The 17621-nt window shown below is 44.3% G+C and overlaps 1 protein-coding gene across 5 annotated transcripts in view; it reads left to right on the top strand.

The window, feature by feature from the left end:
• Nucleotides 1–17621, top strand: part of pxdn (peroxidasin) — a 235530-nt gene that overhangs the window by 146851 nt on the left and 71058 nt on the right. The gene's annotated exons all lie outside the window — the stretch shown is intronic.

Here is a 17621-nt window from a genome sequence, read left to right as displayed (position 1 = left end):
ATCTGTCCGATTACAGCGGTGTCATCAGCAAACTTTAAAATTGAGCTGGAAGGGAACTTGGCCATACAATCATAGGTGTATAAGGAGCATAGTAAGGGGCTGAGGACACAGCCTTGTGGGGCACCAATTTTGAGGATGATCGTGGAGGAGGTGTCATTGCCTATCCTGCATCCACACACACCGACCAGAGAGAAGAACATCATTGGATGCACTTATACCCTTAATACCATATACTACGCTCACCGCCTCCCAGGCCTGAAATGAGGCAGTCATTCCAGGAAGTGTGGAAAATGCAGAGGCCTGCAGATAAGAGTGAAACAATGTGGTCCCAAGGCCCCCCTCCCTAGCTTACTCCTGGCAAATGTCCACTCTCAGAAACAAACTAGATGAATTTAAAGCCAGACTCACTTTTCAAAGAGAACTGAGAGGCTGTTTCACTGGACTATGCCCTGCAACCAGAGGGCTTCTTAATCCACCAAATGCACCATATAGCAGCCTCAGGCAAGACTAGGGGAGGTAGAGTCTGCCTCCTGATCAACACCTTGTGGTGCCTAGACATAGCAACACCAGCGAGTTTCTGCTCCCCGAGCCTAGAATAACTGATGCTAAAATGCTGCCCCTATTACCAGCTGCAGGAGTTCACCTTTGTTATCCTGACAGCAGATTACGTCCCACTCCACTTGAATGTTAAGATCACACTGGACGAAATATACATCATTACAAATAGCCTTGAGACAAGACATCCCAAAGCCTTGTTCATCGGGACCAGGGACTTGAATCAGGCCAAGCTCAAGCGTGTCCTACCATGATACCACCAACACGTCTCCTGTTCCATCAGAAGCCAAACATCCTAGACCACTATTACACAAATATCAAACATTCCTACCATTCTATCACCTGCCCACACTTTGGCTCAGTCCATCACTCAAACCAGCCTCTCATCCACTGACACTGTCTACATTTCCCATTGCCTCGGAAAAGCAGCAGCATAATCAAGGACCCTGTGCACCCCAGACGTATTCTCTTCCATCTTCTGTCGGGAAAAAGAAACAAAAGTCTGAGGTCACGTACCAACCAACTCAAATACAGCTTCTTCCCTGCTGCCTTCAGCCTCTTAAATGTATTAAATTGATCTTTTTCTATACCCTAGTTATAAATGTAACACTACATTCTACACTCTTCTTCTCGTTGTACGGTATGCTTTGTGACAACAGTAAATCAAATCAAATAAAAACAAATCAGACCACAAGGCTGTGCTTCTACTCCTGGCTTAAAGCAAAAACTGAAATGGGAGAATCACTCAAAGAAAGTCATGCAGTGTTGGTCTGAGGAATCAGATGGTCTCCTACAGGACTGCATAGCGTCAGCAGACCAGTCAGTATTTAAGAAGTTGCGACCAGCCTGAATGAGTATGCCACTACAGTAACTGACTTCATTAGTAAGCATGTAGAAGTAAATCCATGTGCTTCCCAACTGGAAACCATGGATGAACAGGGATATCCATTACTTGCTGAAGTCCAGGTCTGAAGCATTCAAGTCAGGCAATCCTGACGTATACAAGAAAGCCAGATATGATATATGGACATCCATAAAAGATGCCAAAAGACAGTACCAGACCAAGCTGAGTCCCAGGCTGGCTACATAGACCCTGCCAATTATGGCAAGGTCTGCAAGGCGTAACAGGCTACAAGATGAAGGCATTAAAATTGCTGGCACCAAAGCACCCCTCCCTGATGAGCTCAATGCATTCTACACCTGTTTTAAGCAAGAGGTCAGCGAGAACATGTCTTCCACCCTGGAAGCCTAGGTGAACCTGTATCTGAGGTCACCGTTGCAGATGTCAGAGCAACTTTCTCGAAGGTCAATCCACAGAAAGTGACTGGCCTGGAGGACTACCTGGACAAGGACTCAGATCCTGCACGGACCAGTTGGCAGGGGTATTTGCAGACATCTTCAACCTCTCTTTACAACAATCTGACGTCCCAATCTGCTTCAAGAACATGACCATCATCCCGAAACCAAAGAAATGCCAGGCAGCATGCCTTAATGACTATCATCCAATTGTTGGAACATCCGTCATGAAGTGATTTGAAAGGTTAGTCCTGGCACAAAACAATTCCGGCCTTCCAGTTCACCTTACACCACAACCGGCTCACAACGGATTCCATCTCCCTCGCCCTGCGTTCAACCCTGGATAACAAAGACACCTATGCCAGACTCTTATTTATTGATTTACAGCTCAGCCTTCAATGTCATTATTCCCATGAACCTGATGTTCAAACTCCGTGGCCTGGGGCTCAGCTCCTCCCTCTGCAACAGGATCCTGAACAGTACGGTGTGTTGTGATTAGCACTGTTGCCTCACAGCACCAATGATCTGGGTTCAATTCCCACCTTGGGTCAGTGTCTGTGGGGAGTTTGCACGCTCCACCCATGAGGTGACCAAGAAGGCAAATGGGATGCTGGTCTTTATAGCGAGGGGGATTGAATATAAAAGCAGGGAGGTCTTGCTGCAACTGTACAGGGCATTGGTGAGGCCGCAGCTGGAGTACTGTGCAGTTTTGGTCGCTGCACTTGCTCAAGGATATTTTGACCTTGGAGGGAGTGCAGAGGAGGATCACTAGGCTGATGCCGGAGATGAGGGGGTTAGCCTACGAAGAGAGACTAAATAGACTGGGTCTGTACTCGTTGGAGTTTAGAAGGATGAGGGCGGATCTTATAGAGACGTATAAGATAATGAAAAGGATGGATAGGGTAGAGGTAGAGAGATTCTTCCCGTTCAGAAAGGACAGCAGGACTAGAGGGCACAGCCTCAAGATAAGGGGGGGTGCAGTTTAGATCGGAGTTGAGGAGGAACTTCTTCACTCAAAGGGTGGTGTATCTCTGGAATTCTCTGCCCGTTGAAATGGTGGAGGCTACCTTGCTAAATATATTTACGACACAGGTAGATAGGCTTTTGACAGACAAGGGAATTAAGTGTTATGGGGAGAAAGCAGGAGAGTGGAACTGAGCCACTTCAGATCAGCCATGATCTTATTGAATGGCGGGGCAGGCTCGAAGGGCCAGATGGCCTACTCCTGCTCCTATTTCTTATGTTATGTTCTTATGTCTGAGTGAGTTCCTTCTGGGTACTCCAGTTTCCTCCCCCAGTCCAAAGATGCACAGCTTAGGTGCATTGGTCATGTTAAATTGCCCCTTTTGTAGATTAAAGGGATTGGTAGGGTTAATAGGTGGGGTTCTGGGGATAGGATATGGGTGGGATTGTTGTTGGTACAAACTCAATGGGTTGAGTGGCCTCTTTCTGCACTATGGAGATTCTATGATCAGTCCTACAGTCAGCAAGGATAGGCAACAACACCTCCTCCATGATCATTATCAACACTGGTGCCCCACAAGGCGCTGTCCTTGGCCTGTTACTATATTCCTTATACACCTGTTCAGATTCTATGGCCTAAGATTGCTCAAAATTATTGTTTAAAAATATTTGGGGAAACGTACATCTTGGTAGTCACATCAGGAGGATGGCTTTGAGATTTTAGATGGTGATGTTCTTTTTGACAGTTTCATATATTGCTTGGTAGATTCTTCCCGAGGTTGAGAGGCAGTGTCTCCAGACGGTAATGCCCTCTCCCAGCCAAAGCATTTGAGTTAAATCTGATTATTCTTTAGGTTAAATACTTTGCTGTTAAAACCCATCGTGAGAGACTGTCATTTGCCCTCTGCTGTATATTGATTAGTAGCGAAGAGGAGAGAGAAGTCCTTGGGGCTGTAACTGATTTAAGCACTGAGTATTACAGACATGATGGCAGATTTGGAGTAAACCAAACTGGTAATGTTGAGAAGACTGTTTTGAAAATCATGTCCAAATAAGGATGTTATAGCATTCCCGTGTTTACAGGAATCAATTTCAATTATGCCAGCAAAACCACAGAAAAATAGCAGATTTCATCTTCACAAGGTCTGCCCATGAAGTGTTACTTTAAAGAAATGCAAGTGTCAGAATCCTTGATATTTTTTGCGTTCTTATATTAAAAGACTTGCCAGCCATCAGTTTTAAAAATTGCAAAGTTTTGTTTTGCACTGATCATTAGTTGCATGTTTTCTGTGGCCATACCCTTTAATTGGTAGCTTTGTAAAGAATAATTAAGTAGTGATTGTTTGGAATAAATAAAAAGTAAACAGGGTGGTGTAGCTAAAGTGTTTTATTTGCCATAACTAATATTGTGACCATATAATCTTGTTTTTAAACCGATCTCTTTTTATCTCTGGTAAAATAGATCTTATAAGATTCCGATGGAACAGAGAAACTGAGATTGTACGCCTGCTTAAAATCAATTGAATCACTGAAAATCTATCGTTTAATGATCCTGAGCATTATCATTGACCAGAAACTCAATTGATCCAGCCATATAAATACAGGAGAGGTTGGGAATTCTGGAGCAAACAACTCACCTCCCAACTCCCCAAAAATTGTCCAGCATCAACAAGGCACAAGTCAGGAGTGTGGTTAAGTATTCTCCACAAGCGTGGATGGTCAGTTCCAACATCACTTAAGCTCAACACCATCCAGGATAAAATAGCCTGTTTGAATAGCACCCCATCCACCCCTTAAACATTCACTCCCCTCACCACTGATGCATAGTGGCAGCGGTATGTACCATCTACAAGATGCACTGCAGCAACTTGCCAAGTCCCTTCACCGACACCTCCTAAACCCACAATTTTCACCACATAAATGGTCAAGGACAGAAGGCACAAGAGGACACCACGTGCTGCACTTCTCCTCCCAAGTCACATAGCATCCTGACTTAGAAATGTATCACCATTCCTTCACTGTCACTGGATCAAAATCCTGGAACACTCTCTGGTAACTTTGGGTGTACTACAGGGACTGCAGCGGTTCAAGAAGCTGGCTCACCACAATTGCAATGAATTAAGGATGGACAAAAATGCTAATATCCTCAACAAAGTTCAATCCGCATGCCATGAGTAGGAAAAAAAAGTCTGAGTTCTTGTATCGACCTGATTAAATCTACAGCGCGCACCTTCCCTGGCCACTTTAAAGTGCAGTTTGCTGAGCTGCTCACTGTACAGCAGGTATGGTCGAACCAAGACTGTTTAACTGTACTAGTGCCCATTGTGTTCTCGCTCTTTATTAGAAAAGCCAGCATTCCATTCAGCTTTTGAATTATATTTTGTAGCTGTTCATTGCATTTTAGTGATTATGTATAAAGTACACTCTTGTTTCTCTTGATCCTATAAATCCTATCCTGTAAATGTACATGGACCTCCAAGACTATTTGGCCCTCCACTGTTTGTAGCTTCTACCAATATAGAAAAGCCCCCTCCATTGATTTAGGTCCAAAGTGAATTCTGTGTTTTAGCATCAGTGAATTTCCCCAGTACACAATATAATCCACAACTCTGCACGTGTGTATTGATTTGTATTTGCATTGAAGCCATACAGGTGGGAGAGATGGGGGACTCTAAAATGTAGAGCAGTTTTTAAAAAAAAATCCTAAGAATTACAAATATTTGGCAAACTATGTGAGTATTCCAAGTGGGGGAGGTGAGGGGTCTCACTCAGTCTGTAAAGGAGCAGAAAGCACCTATGTATATTTCTTAAATTTACTTTGTAGGGCTCAGAAATCTCTGGGGTGCCTTTAATCCAAGAGGCAGGAATTCTGCCTGCGGTTCTAGAACTTGGTGAAATTCCTAAGCAGACATAAAAGCTGACTGCAGTTTCACCACTGTCCAGTCATGTTGCGGAGATAGATCCTTTGCTGCTCTCAAGGTTGCTGGTGTCTCTGGTGCCTGCAGACAAATCCCTTGGCATAGCTCCATTCATCTATCCAACATTGTGATCTCCATTAAAAAAAATTATAGAGGCTGAGTTATACCGTGTGCAGAAAGAACAGCATTAACCTTGTCCGTACCAAGGTGTTGTAAGATTATTCATATTTTTAACAAAATATAATCACCTCTTTTTTTATGTTGTGCTCCTCTTTGATCAACCCCAGACTGCAACTTCATAAACTCCTTGTGTTGTCCTGTGGCAAGCAGCAGTGAAATGGCTAACCCTCTACTGCTTCAACAGCGCTTTCTCTTGTTGGGAATCTGATGCCTGTGATTCCCCACTCGCTTAATCCCAAAAACATTCAGCAGTGGAGTAAAGAAATATTAATAGCCTTCCAATCTGAATTGGCATTCCGTCACAGTGATGCAGATTTGCTGTCTTTCTGCTGGCCATTTGGCCATCAGTTCCTGCAGTCAGGATTCCTACTTGCCCACTCCTGCCTGATTCTGTTGCTCTTACCTCCGCAAAACCCGCAGTGGAGTATTGCACTAATCCTGCCCCGATTTTCACTGATTGACTGCTTCCTCTGTGTTCCTTATTACCAGTGTACCATTTGAAGTTGAAGTTATGCCTGCATAATCTCCAGCTCTAATCCTCTGCCCTAGTGTGTGGCTCTACTCTAATTTCTTATGAATACATCTGCATTTTTCTCTAATTCCCTCTGTTATTCAAGAATTTATCCCCTTCTGTAGTGCTGCCAATGCCAAAATAGTCAGATGGGCTGGATTTCCAGATCATCTCACTCAAGTATCTTCCTGTAGCTGCTGTATTTGGCATTATGACACAAAGGCGTCAGTGAGAGGAAGAATAAAATGAGGACTCCAAAGAAAATGGGTAATGTTGAAATGGTAGAGGTGGTCTCGTACAGAAGTGATGTATGAACAAAGTCTTCTGTCTCATTGAGATTCAGACTTGTGGTTGCTGAACTTTGAAAATGTTTTCATCACTTGCAGCTGGGTTTCAGTTTGATCCAAATGGATCTGATGAAAGTAATCTGTTTGCCATAAAAATCCAGTATGAAAGAAACTTAGATGATTTAAATGATCAGTTAATCATAGCACAAAACTGTCCTAAATTTGACCCAGAGTAGAATTAAATTTGTAATTTCACTGAGGTCTGTTCTGAAAACTGTTGATTCTATTTTTATAGGCAGTAATGGAGAGGGATGAATCATGATGTACTTGAACTAGGAGTGCTTGATATTGATGCTGAGTATCTGAAACTTGGGAAGATATGCCATTTTTCGATGCTTAGAACCAACATAGTGAAGGTCAAAAAATTCAAGAAGTGAGTTGTTAATTTTTATGGCTATTTTTGATAAGCTGTGAAGTTCAGATCACCTTTAATAAACAATGAGGTAAATGTTCACCTTCACCCCTAAGATATTGTACTGTTCCCAGATGATATTTAGTCACAAGTATTGAAGATGCCAATCCAGCCAGCGTGTATGGAAACTTGCACCCTGTGATTTACCAGTGTTGTTGAAATCCACATTTTCACATGATTTCTGCATTACGCTGAAGCTCCACATCAATTGTATCCTCATTTTCCACTTTATCTTTTTAAATGCAATTTCATTTAAATTTAACTTCAGAAGCAATACCAGGATTAAGAAATGTTGCAGTTATACTAATTTATCTGTTGAGATTTAGGTTTAAGGAAACTCAGAAGCACAAAACATTTGGCCCAGAAAGACGGCTTAGAAAGAGACCTTCTCTATAGTTTAATTTAGCAAAACTTTGATTTAATAAAGCATTTCATTCTTCGATAGAAATAAAAAATAGTGATGAGCTGCTAATGGTCATTGCTCAGATTGCCAATCTTTATGCATGTAGTTTTCTGAATTCCAATGTGTCATTTTATCCGTTGATCTGTGTGGGAAAAAGTAAGAACATACTATTTTAGCCTGTAAAAGATAAACAAAAAAGCCCTCTTTGATACGCTACTAATGTGGAGCAAGCGTACAGCATAACAGAATCTTAAACTGAGTCCAGTGTACATAGGACTTCAAAGAGGATCATTGCTACTCTTACAGATGATGATTTTGCAAGGAGAAATGTGAGAATAGTCCAGTTACTCGATCATCAAAGACCAAATTGGCTTAGGGCATTAGTTTGACTTCATAGTGAGAAAGGAAAATTAACCTTTTTTAAAAAAAACACAAGGGCTGGATTCTCTGTCCTCACCCGTGGCTAGGGTTCTTCTGTCCTGCTGCAGAGAGCAGAGATTTGGCCGAGTGCCAAATTCCCCAGTCCCCCTGGCAGCAGTGGTGGGGTGTGAACAGCCGGAGAATTCTGTCCAAAGTCATGTTGTGCACTGGCCTGTTTAAATGGCAAAGTCACAGAGTGCTGTTGCATAAATTCTGACGTTTTATAGCAGTGAATCGTATCTGTACCTTGCAGTCTAATATTTTTGCTATTGGTGTGTGTGATGCAGCTTTTAGTGTTTAAGAAAATGTTTGTATCTTATCAGTGATTGGGTCAGGTTGATTGCTTATGAATGGATCGCATGTATTTGAAGAGTTTGTGTGAGAACCTTCACTAATACACATGGATTGTAATTCGTGTGCACGACAGCTTTGCTGATATGATCCAGTTCGTATTCATTCTGTGCTGAACAGACCTTTATTTTCATTTTCTGCAGTATCCAATTAAATCTGATGATGGCTTCTGTCTGGTCAGAAAAGCCTAAGTCTGGGAATGTAATTCAAGATCCTGTAGTTTTGTCATGATGTCCTTAGGTTTAGGAGTTAGGAAGATTACATTAATTGGTTATTTAATTTTGCTCATAGTAAATTATGATTTACTTGAAGTAAGCAATTGTGTTAAAGCAGTTAATTATGGGAGATTAAGGCACTGTTATTAATAAGAGTTTAGGTAAATAGTATGAACATCTTGAATGTTTTGGCGGCAGTATTATATAGTTAAAATTTATATTGCATTGGGATTTTTTGCCACTTCTGCTCCCTGTAATTATGCCTTTTTAAGTAGAGTCTAGATATGGATGCAGTCCACTGATAATTAAAAGTCACTTTTGTGCTATGATGCAGAGTAGAGATAAAAAGTATATACTCTGGTGAGATTTGACAAGCAGTGTTCCCAAGGGATCTGTACCGGAGGCCTCAGCTTTCCATGGCACTTATCAATGGCTTGGCTGAAGGAAAAGTTGTACGTCCAATTTTGCAGGTGATATAACATTAGGTGACAGAGTAAGTAGTGCATATGGGACAAAGCATTAGCAAGGGACATCACCAATTAGTGAGTGTGCAAGACTGGCAATGAAGTTCAATGTGACGTCATTTGTTTTGAATCCAAGAAAGACATATTTGGAATTTTCCTAACTGGATGAGCCAAGAGATTTGGATATTCGTATGTATAAATCCCTGAAAGTTAGTAGACAGGTGCAAAAAAAAATCTTAAAAGGCCAATAGAGTGTTTGTCCTGTTCTAAAGAGGCTGGGCTCCAAGTTGGAGTACTGCTGTCAGTTCTAGGCACAGCATGCCAGGTCCTAGATGAGTTGCAGTGCAGATTCACCAGTTTGCTATTGGGGTTAAAATTATGAGGCCAAGTTACATGTAATAGTCTTATATATTTTTGCATTTAGACAATTAAGGGTGACTTAGGTGAAATGTTTTGAATGTTTACAGAATTTGATGGGTTAGACAGAAAGAAACTATTTCCTCTGATGGCAGAGTTCAAAGCCGGAGGGTTTAGTCTTAAAATTAGAACAAGGCCTTTCAGAAAATACTTCTTCACAGAGTCATAAAAATCTGGAACTTCTCTTAAAAAAGCTGTTGAGATTAGGTTAATTTTTTCACTTCAAAGCTGTCATAAGCAAAGAGTTTTACAGCACAAAAAGAGGCCCTTCAGCCCATTATGTCTGAACTAGACTTCAACTGAGGTTGCTAGATATCTGTTAAGCAACGGGCAATTTTTTTTTGTCCTGTGTATCAACAGTAACAGCGTATTTCGTGTTGAAATTTGAAGGAAACACTGAATAGTCTTCTAAAAATCTGAGCAAAGTTTGCTAAACCTGAGGATTTGGCTTGATTTCAGCGTGTCAGTGGTTTGAAACTAGCCAAGACCTCATGTCTGCCCAAGGCTGTGTGTTCAGCTTTGTGTGGTTACACAAATCCTATTTTCTCTTGACAAGCCCAATATGACCAATTCTGCATAACTTTCCTGCAGTGTGTCATAAACAGACTTTTATTTTAACAAATTGTCCACAGCCTTGCTGGTGTGTGTACGTCCTGTTGTATTTGGGCAGCAATAGACTCAGAACTGTGTTTTTCAGTATTTGCAGTTTCAGTATTATTTGATTATTTTTCCATGACAGATGGTGAGAATTGGTCATTCTGTTATTATGTTGTAAGTGTAACTGAATTCCATTTTCATAAAAAAGGTCATTGACCTCCTGTGGAAGATCAGTCTCCAGACTCAGGATAGGGGATTAGGTGGGGAATAAATCTGTACCTTACTTGGATCACTTGACAATTTAGCAAAAGCCTCAAAGGAATTTGTTCATTGTTTTTGCTGTGCATAATGAAGCTGCTTTAGGCTGATCTAGAGTGGTTCTTGTGAACACAGTTTGTGTTTATTAAGGTGGGTGACGTGAAATACTTTCTCAGGCACCTTGTTTCTTCAAATGCTGGTGGGCCAGATGCAGTTAGTATATCTGAAGGGTAAAATTATGTCTGCTCTGCCCCATTAGAAATGCATGATTTAATGCACCAGAGGAATATTTTCTCACACCCACCACCTTAGCGATCAAATCCCTAAATGAGTTTGCAACTCACTATTGGATTTTTTAAAAACTCATTTGTGGGACATGGGCATCACTGGCTGGCCAGTATTTATTGCCCATCCCTAGTTGCCCTTGAGAAGGTGGTGGCGAGCTGCCTCTTTGAATCACTGCAGTCCATGTTCTGTGGGTTGACCCAAATTGCTGTTAGGGAGGATTCCATGATTTTGACCCAGCGACTGCAAAGGAATGGTGATATACTTCCAAGTCAGGATGGTGAGGAGTTTGGAGGGGAGCTTGCAGGTGGTGATGTTCCCAATTATCTGCTGCCCTTGTCCTTCTAGATGGAAATGGTTGTGGGTTTGCAAGGTGCTGTCTAAGGGAGAATTGCTGCAGTGCATCTTGTAGATAGTACACGCTGTTGCTACTGAGCGTCGGTGGTGGAGGGATTGAATGTTTGTAGATATGGTGCCCATCAAGTGGGCCGCTCTGTCCTGGATGGTGTCAAGCTTCTTGAGTGTTGTTGGAGCTGCACCCATCCAGGCAAATGGGGCGCATTTCATCATACTCCTGACTTGTGCCTTGTAGATGGCGGATAGGCTCTGGGGAGTCAGGAGGTGACTCGCTGCAGTATTCCTAGCCTCTGACCTGCTCTTGTAGCCACTAAGTTTATGTGGTGAGTCCAGTTGAGTTTCTGGTCAATGGTAACCCCAAGAATGTTGACTGTGGGGGACTCAGTGATGGTTACACCATTGAATGTCAAGGGGCAGTGGTTAAAGTGCCGCTTATTGGTGATGGTTATTGTGTGACGTGAATGTTACTTGCCATTTATCAGCCCAGGCCTGGATATTTTCCAGATCTTGTTGCATTTAAACATGGACTGCTTCAGTATTTGAGGAGTTGCAAATGGTGCTGAATATTGTGCAATCATCGGCGAACATCCCTACTTCTGACCTTTATGATGGAGGAAAGGTAATTGATGAAGCAGCTGAAGATTGTTGGGCCTAGAGGGACTCCTGCAGAGATGTGGAGCTGAGATGACTGACCCTCCACAACCATAACCATCCTCCTATATACCAGGTATGATTCCAACCAGCAGAGATTTTGTCCCCGATATCCATTGATTCCAGTTTCGCGAGGCCCCATTGATGTCACAATCGGTTGAATGCAGCCTTGATGTCAAGGGCTGTCACCCCCACCTCTTTTGTCCATTTTTGAGCCCAAAGCTATAATGACGTCAGGAGCTGAGTGAGGATGGTGAAACCCAAACTGGATGTTACTGAGCAGGTTATTGCTGAACAGGTGCTGCTTGATAGCACTGTTTATGACCCCTTCTATCACTTTGCTGATAATCGAGAGTAGACTGGGCCGTAATTGACCGAGTTGGATTTGTCCTGCTTTTTGTGTACAGGACATACTTGGACAATTTTCCACGTTGTTGGCTTGATGCCAGTGTTGTAACTACTGGAAGAGTTTGCCTAAGGGAGCAGCATAAGTTTTCAGTACTATTGCTGGAATGTTATCAGGGCCCATTGCCTTTGCAGTATCCAGCACCTCCAACTGTTTCTTGATATCATGTGGAGTGAATTGAATTGGCTGGAGACTGGCATCTGAGATGCTGGGGACTACTAGAGGAGGCCAAGATGGATCATCCACTGGCACTTCTGGCTGAAGATTGCTGTGAATACTTCAGCCTTATCTTTTGCACTGACGTGCTGGACTTCTCCATTGTTGAGGATGGGGATATTTGTGGAGCCACCTCCTCCAGTGAGTTGTTTAATTGCCCACCACCATTCTCGACTGGATGTGGAAGGGCTGCAGAACTTGGATTCAATCTGTTGGTTTTGGGATCGCTTAGCTGTATCTATCACTTGCTGTTTTTGCCATTTGGTATGCAAGTAGTCCTGTTGGATAGCTTCACCAGTTTGACACTTCATTTTTAGGTATGCCTGCTCCTGGCATGCCCTCCTGCATTCTCCATTGAACCAGGATTGATCCCCTGGCTTGATGGTAATGGTTGAGTGGGGGATATACTGGGCCATGAGGTTGCAGATTGTGCTGGAGTACAGTTCCACTGCTGTTGATGGCCCACAGTGCCTCACGGATGTCCAGTCTTGAGTTGCTAGATCGGTTCAAAATCTGTCTCATTTAGCATGATGATAGCGCCACACAACACATTGGAGGTTATTCTCAATGTGAAGATGGGATCTTGTCTCCACAAGGACTGAGAGGTGGCCACTCTTAGCGATACTGTCATGGACAGATGCATCTGCAGCTGCTAGATTGGTAAGGATAAGGTCAAGTCTGTTATTTCCTCGATCAGTAGTGCTGCTGCCGAGCCACTTTGTGGTGGACATTGAAATCCCTCATCTAGAGTACATTTTGTGCCCTCGCCACCCTCACTGCTTTCTCCAAGTATTGCTCAACATGGAGGAATACTGATTCATCAGCTGAAGGAGGACCAGTAAGAGGTTTCCTTGCCCATGTTTAACCTGAAGCCATGAGAGTACACGGGGTCTGGAGTCAATGTTAAGGACTCCAAAGGCAGTTCCCTCCTGACTGTATACCACTGTGCTGCCTGCCACCTCTGCTGGGTCTGTCCTGCCAGTGGGACTGAACATATCCAGGGATGGTAATGGTGGTGTCTGGGGTGTTGTCTGTCAGATATGATTCCATAAGAATGACTATGTCAGACTGTTGCTTGACCAGTCTGTGAGACAGCTCTCCCGATTTTGGCACTAGCCCCCAGATGTTAGTAAGGAGGACTTTGCAGGGTCAACAGGCTGTTTGTTTTGCCATTGTCTTTTCTGTTGCCGAGGGCGATGTCAGGTGGTCCATCCGGTTTAATTTCTTTGTTGAGACTTTGTAACGATTGTTACAATTGAATGGCTTGCTAAGTAGGCCATTTCAGAGGGCAGTTAAGATCAACCACATTGTTGTGGCTCTGGAATCATATGCAAATCAGACCAGGTAAGGACGGCAGATTTCCTTCCCTAAAAGACATGCTGTGTAAGAGAAAATGGTTGGCCAAGCTCACTTCCTGTGTGCCTGATGTTAACTGATCCACTCCTCCTACTACCCAGTTAAAGACTAGATCAGAAATTAAAGATAGATTGATCCTTCCTGTCAGCAGCTCTAAAACTCCGACCTTAATGAAGGGAGCTATAGGGTGAAATGAGAGAAACCTTTTGTCGTAGAATTTTTGGCATGAGTTCGATTCCCCAGCACGTGCAATGGGTAGGTTAACCCACTGTATTAATGAATCCCATTGTCAAATGTGAATTTTAGGAATGTGTGGGTGCATTAACACTTTTAAACAACGAGCAACTTATTTGCAACATGAGCATTAGGTAGCTTACCAAGAGGTGGATCTGGATATCCTTATTCAAGATTGATGATCACTAATTGAGTTCACAATCCAGTGCTACCAGCAAGGAATGGGTTTCTGTAATCGTTCAGGAAATTACAGGTACAATCTGATTTTCTGTTAATGAATTTTAGTGTGTGGGTATGTATACTGGGTGCACAACTCAGTTTCCTATGATGTGCTCACTGCATGTTTGTTGCTTGCTAGAAACTGCAGATCATGGAAGGACTAAGGGTCAGGAACAAAAGGGGGCTGCTGGGAGGAGGAAGGGGGGTGAGGAGCGGAGGCCTCAGCCTCTTAATCTGCATAACAGGTTTGAGGTTCTTGCTTCCAGTCTGGAAGAGGACGAGGCAGGTGAGGTTGGTGAGCAAACTGCACACGGTACAGTGATGCAGCAGGACATAGGCAAAGAGAAGGGGAAAAGGAACGTAGTAGTGATTGGAGATAGTGGGGTGAAGGGTATTGACACTGTCCTTTGTCACAATGACAAAGTGCACAGAAGGGTGTGTTGTCTGCCTGGTGCTCGGGTACAGGATGTCGCAGCTGGGCTGCAGAGGAATCTGGAGTGGGAGGGTGAGAACCCAGTTGTGGTGGTACATGTGGGTGCCAGCGACGTAGGCAAAGTGCGGACTGAGGATCTGGGGAGGGAGTATGAGAAGCTGGGAATGGAATTAAAAAGTAGAACCGACAAGGTGGTCTTCTCTGGGCTACTGCCTGAACTGAGTGCAGACGGGCGTAGGGTTGACAGGATAAAGGAAGTGAATGGGTGGCTCAGAGATTGGTGTGGGAGGAATGGGATCGAATTTATGGGGCATTGGCACCAGTATTGGGGTAGGTGGGACTTGTTCGGGCGGGATGGGGTTGGTCTGAATCGTGCTGGGACCAGAGTGCTGGCGAATCGAGTAAAGAGAACTGTAGACAGGGCTTTAAACTAATTAGGGGGGGGGAGGGTGCGAGGGTAGGTGATGTTAGGAGGTCTACAGTTAAGGATAGGGTACAGGTAAGGGAAGAGGCTGAGGATGTCCCAAGTGGTGGCGTTACGGCAAATAGGGTCCAGAAGAAGGCTGGGATGAAAGCGCTTTATCTGAATGCACGAAGCATTCGGAATAAAGTGGATGAGCTGGTGGCGCAGATCGACACAAATGGATACGATCTGGTGGCCATTACAGAGACGTGGCTGCAAGGTGACAGGGACTGGGAGATGAATGTACAGGGCTATCAAGTGTTTAGGAAGGATAGGCAGGAGGAAAGAGGGGGTGGCGTAGCTCTGCTGATTAAGGACAGCATCAAGGTGGTAGCAAGGGATGATATCGGAGCCAAAGAGCAGAAAGTGGAATCGTTGTGGGTGGAGATTAGGAACAGCAAAGGGAGGAAGACGCTGGTGGGTGTCGTCTATAGGCCCCCGAATAATGATCTGGAGGTGGGGCGGGCTGTTAACGCGCAAATAAGTGCGGCGTGCAGGAATGGGACGGCAGTAGTTATGGGGGATTTCAATCTGCATATTGATTGGTCGACCCATGTTGGACGAGGTGGGCTCGAGGAGGAGTTCTTGGAATGCTGCCGGGATAGTTTCCTGGAACAGTGTGTGTTGGAGCCGACGAGGGAGCGAGCTATCTTGGATCTGGTGCTATGTAATGAGGCGGGTAGAATTAGGGACCTTGAGGTGAAGGATCCTCTTGGAGAGAGTGATCATTGTATGGTGGAGTTTCTGTTGCAGATGGAGGAGGAGAAAGTGGGTTCCCGGACACGTGTCCTTTGTTTGAATAGAGGGGAGTATGGTAGGATGAGAGAAGAATTGGCGAATGTGGACTGGGGGAGCGCGTTGGAAGGTAGGTCTGCTGAGGAGCAGTGGAGGATCTTTAAGGAGATCTTTCTTGGTGCTCAGCAGAAATTTATTCCGATGGTTAAAAAGGACAGTAGGAAGAGAGGTAATAAGCCGTGGATAACGAAGGAGGTGAAGGAAAGTGTTAAATTAAAAGCGGAGGAATTTAGAGTAGCTAAGAGCAGTGGGCGAGAAGAGGATTGGGAAAGGTTTAAATGTCAACAAAGATTGACAAAAAAGTTGATAAAGGAGGGTAGAAGAAGCTATGAAGCTGGGCTAGCACTTAATATAAAAAAGGATAGCAAGAGTTTTTATAAATATATAAAAAGGAAGAGGCTGGCTAGGGTGAACGTTGGTCCCTTAGCGGATGAGAAAGGGGACCTAGTGGTAGGGGATGGGGATATGGCTAAGGTCTTGAATAACTTTTTTGTTTCTGTCTTCACGGAGGAGGATGTGAATAATTTGCCGGGTGTTAGCGATGGAAAGGTGGTAGGACTGGAGGGTCTTAATGACATTACTGTTACTAGAGAGGTGGTGCGCGACAGACTGGAGGGGCTGATTGTGGACAAGTCCCCAGGACCGGATGGAATGCATCTGAGGGTTCTGAAAGAAATGGCGGAGGTGATAGTGGATGCCTTGGTGGTTATTTTCCAGACGTCGCTGGATTCCGGGGAAGTGCCGGAGGATTGGAAAACGGCTAATGTTACGCCGTTGTTTAAGAAGGGTGCCAGGCAAAAGGCGGGGAATTACAGGCCGGTTAGTTTAACGTCTGTGGTAGGTAAAATGTTAGAATCCGTCATTAAGGAGGAAATTGCGAGGCATCTTGAAGGGAATTGCTTGATAGGGCAGACGCAACACGGTTTCATTAAAGGGAAGTCGTGTCTGACAAATTTACTGGAGTTCTATGAGGATGTGTCTAGGGCGGTGGATAGAGGAGAGCCGGTGGATGTGGTCTTTCTGGATTTTCAGAAGGCGTTTGATAAGGTACCTCACAAGAGGTTACTGCAGAAGGTCAGAGGACATGGAGTTGGGGGTAGGGTGTTAGCGTGGATAGAGGATTGGTTGTCAAATAGGAGGCAGAGAGTGGGGGTCAATGGGTGCTATTCGGATTGGCGGTTGGTGACTAGTGGGGTGCCCCAGGGGTCGGTGCTGGGGCCTCAGCTATTTACCATTTATATAGATGATCTGGAGGAGGGAACCGAGTGTAGGGTGTCGAAATTTGCTGATGACACCAAGCTTGGGGGAAAGGCAAATTGTGCGGAGGGTGTGGAGAGTCTGCAGAAGGATCTAGATAGGCTGGGTGAATGGGCCAGGAAATGGCAAATGGAATTTAATGTTGGCAAGTGTGAGGTGGTCCACTTTGGTAGGAAGAATGGTAGGAAGGACTATTACTTACGTGGCGAAAAACTGCAGCAGGCGACGGTGCAGAGGGACCTCGGGGTCCTTGTGCATGAGTCGCAAAAACCCAGCCTGCAGGTGCAGCAGGTGGTCAGGAAGGCGAATGGGATGCTGGCCTTCATAGCGAGGGGGATTGAATATAAAAGTAGGGAGGTCTTGCTGCAGCTGTATAGGGCATTGGTGAGGCCGCAGCTGGAGTACTGTGTGCAGTTTTGGGCGCCGCACCTGCGCAAGGATATTTTGGCCTTGGAGGGAGTGCAGAGGAGGTTTACTAGGCTGATACCGGAGTTGAGGGGGTTGAGCTATGAGGAGAGGCTGAATAAACTAGGCTTGTACTCGTTAGAGTTTAGAAGAATGAGGGGAGATCTCATTGAGACGTATAAGATGATGAATGGGATGGATAGGATAGAGGTGGAAAGACTCTTCCCGCTCAAAAAA

Source organism: Carcharhinus amblyrhynchos, chromosome 7, assembly GCF_965287045.1.
Source record: "Carcharhinus amblyrhynchos chromosome 7, sCarAmb.v2.hapA, whole genome shotgun sequence".
In the NCBI taxonomy this organism is placed as follows: Eukaryota; Metazoa; Chordata; class Chondrichthyes; order Carcharhiniformes; family Carcharhinidae; genus Carcharhinus; species Carcharhinus amblyrhynchos.
Note: the sequence above shows the minus strand (reverse complement) of the source record. Positions and strands in the feature narration are given on the sequence as shown.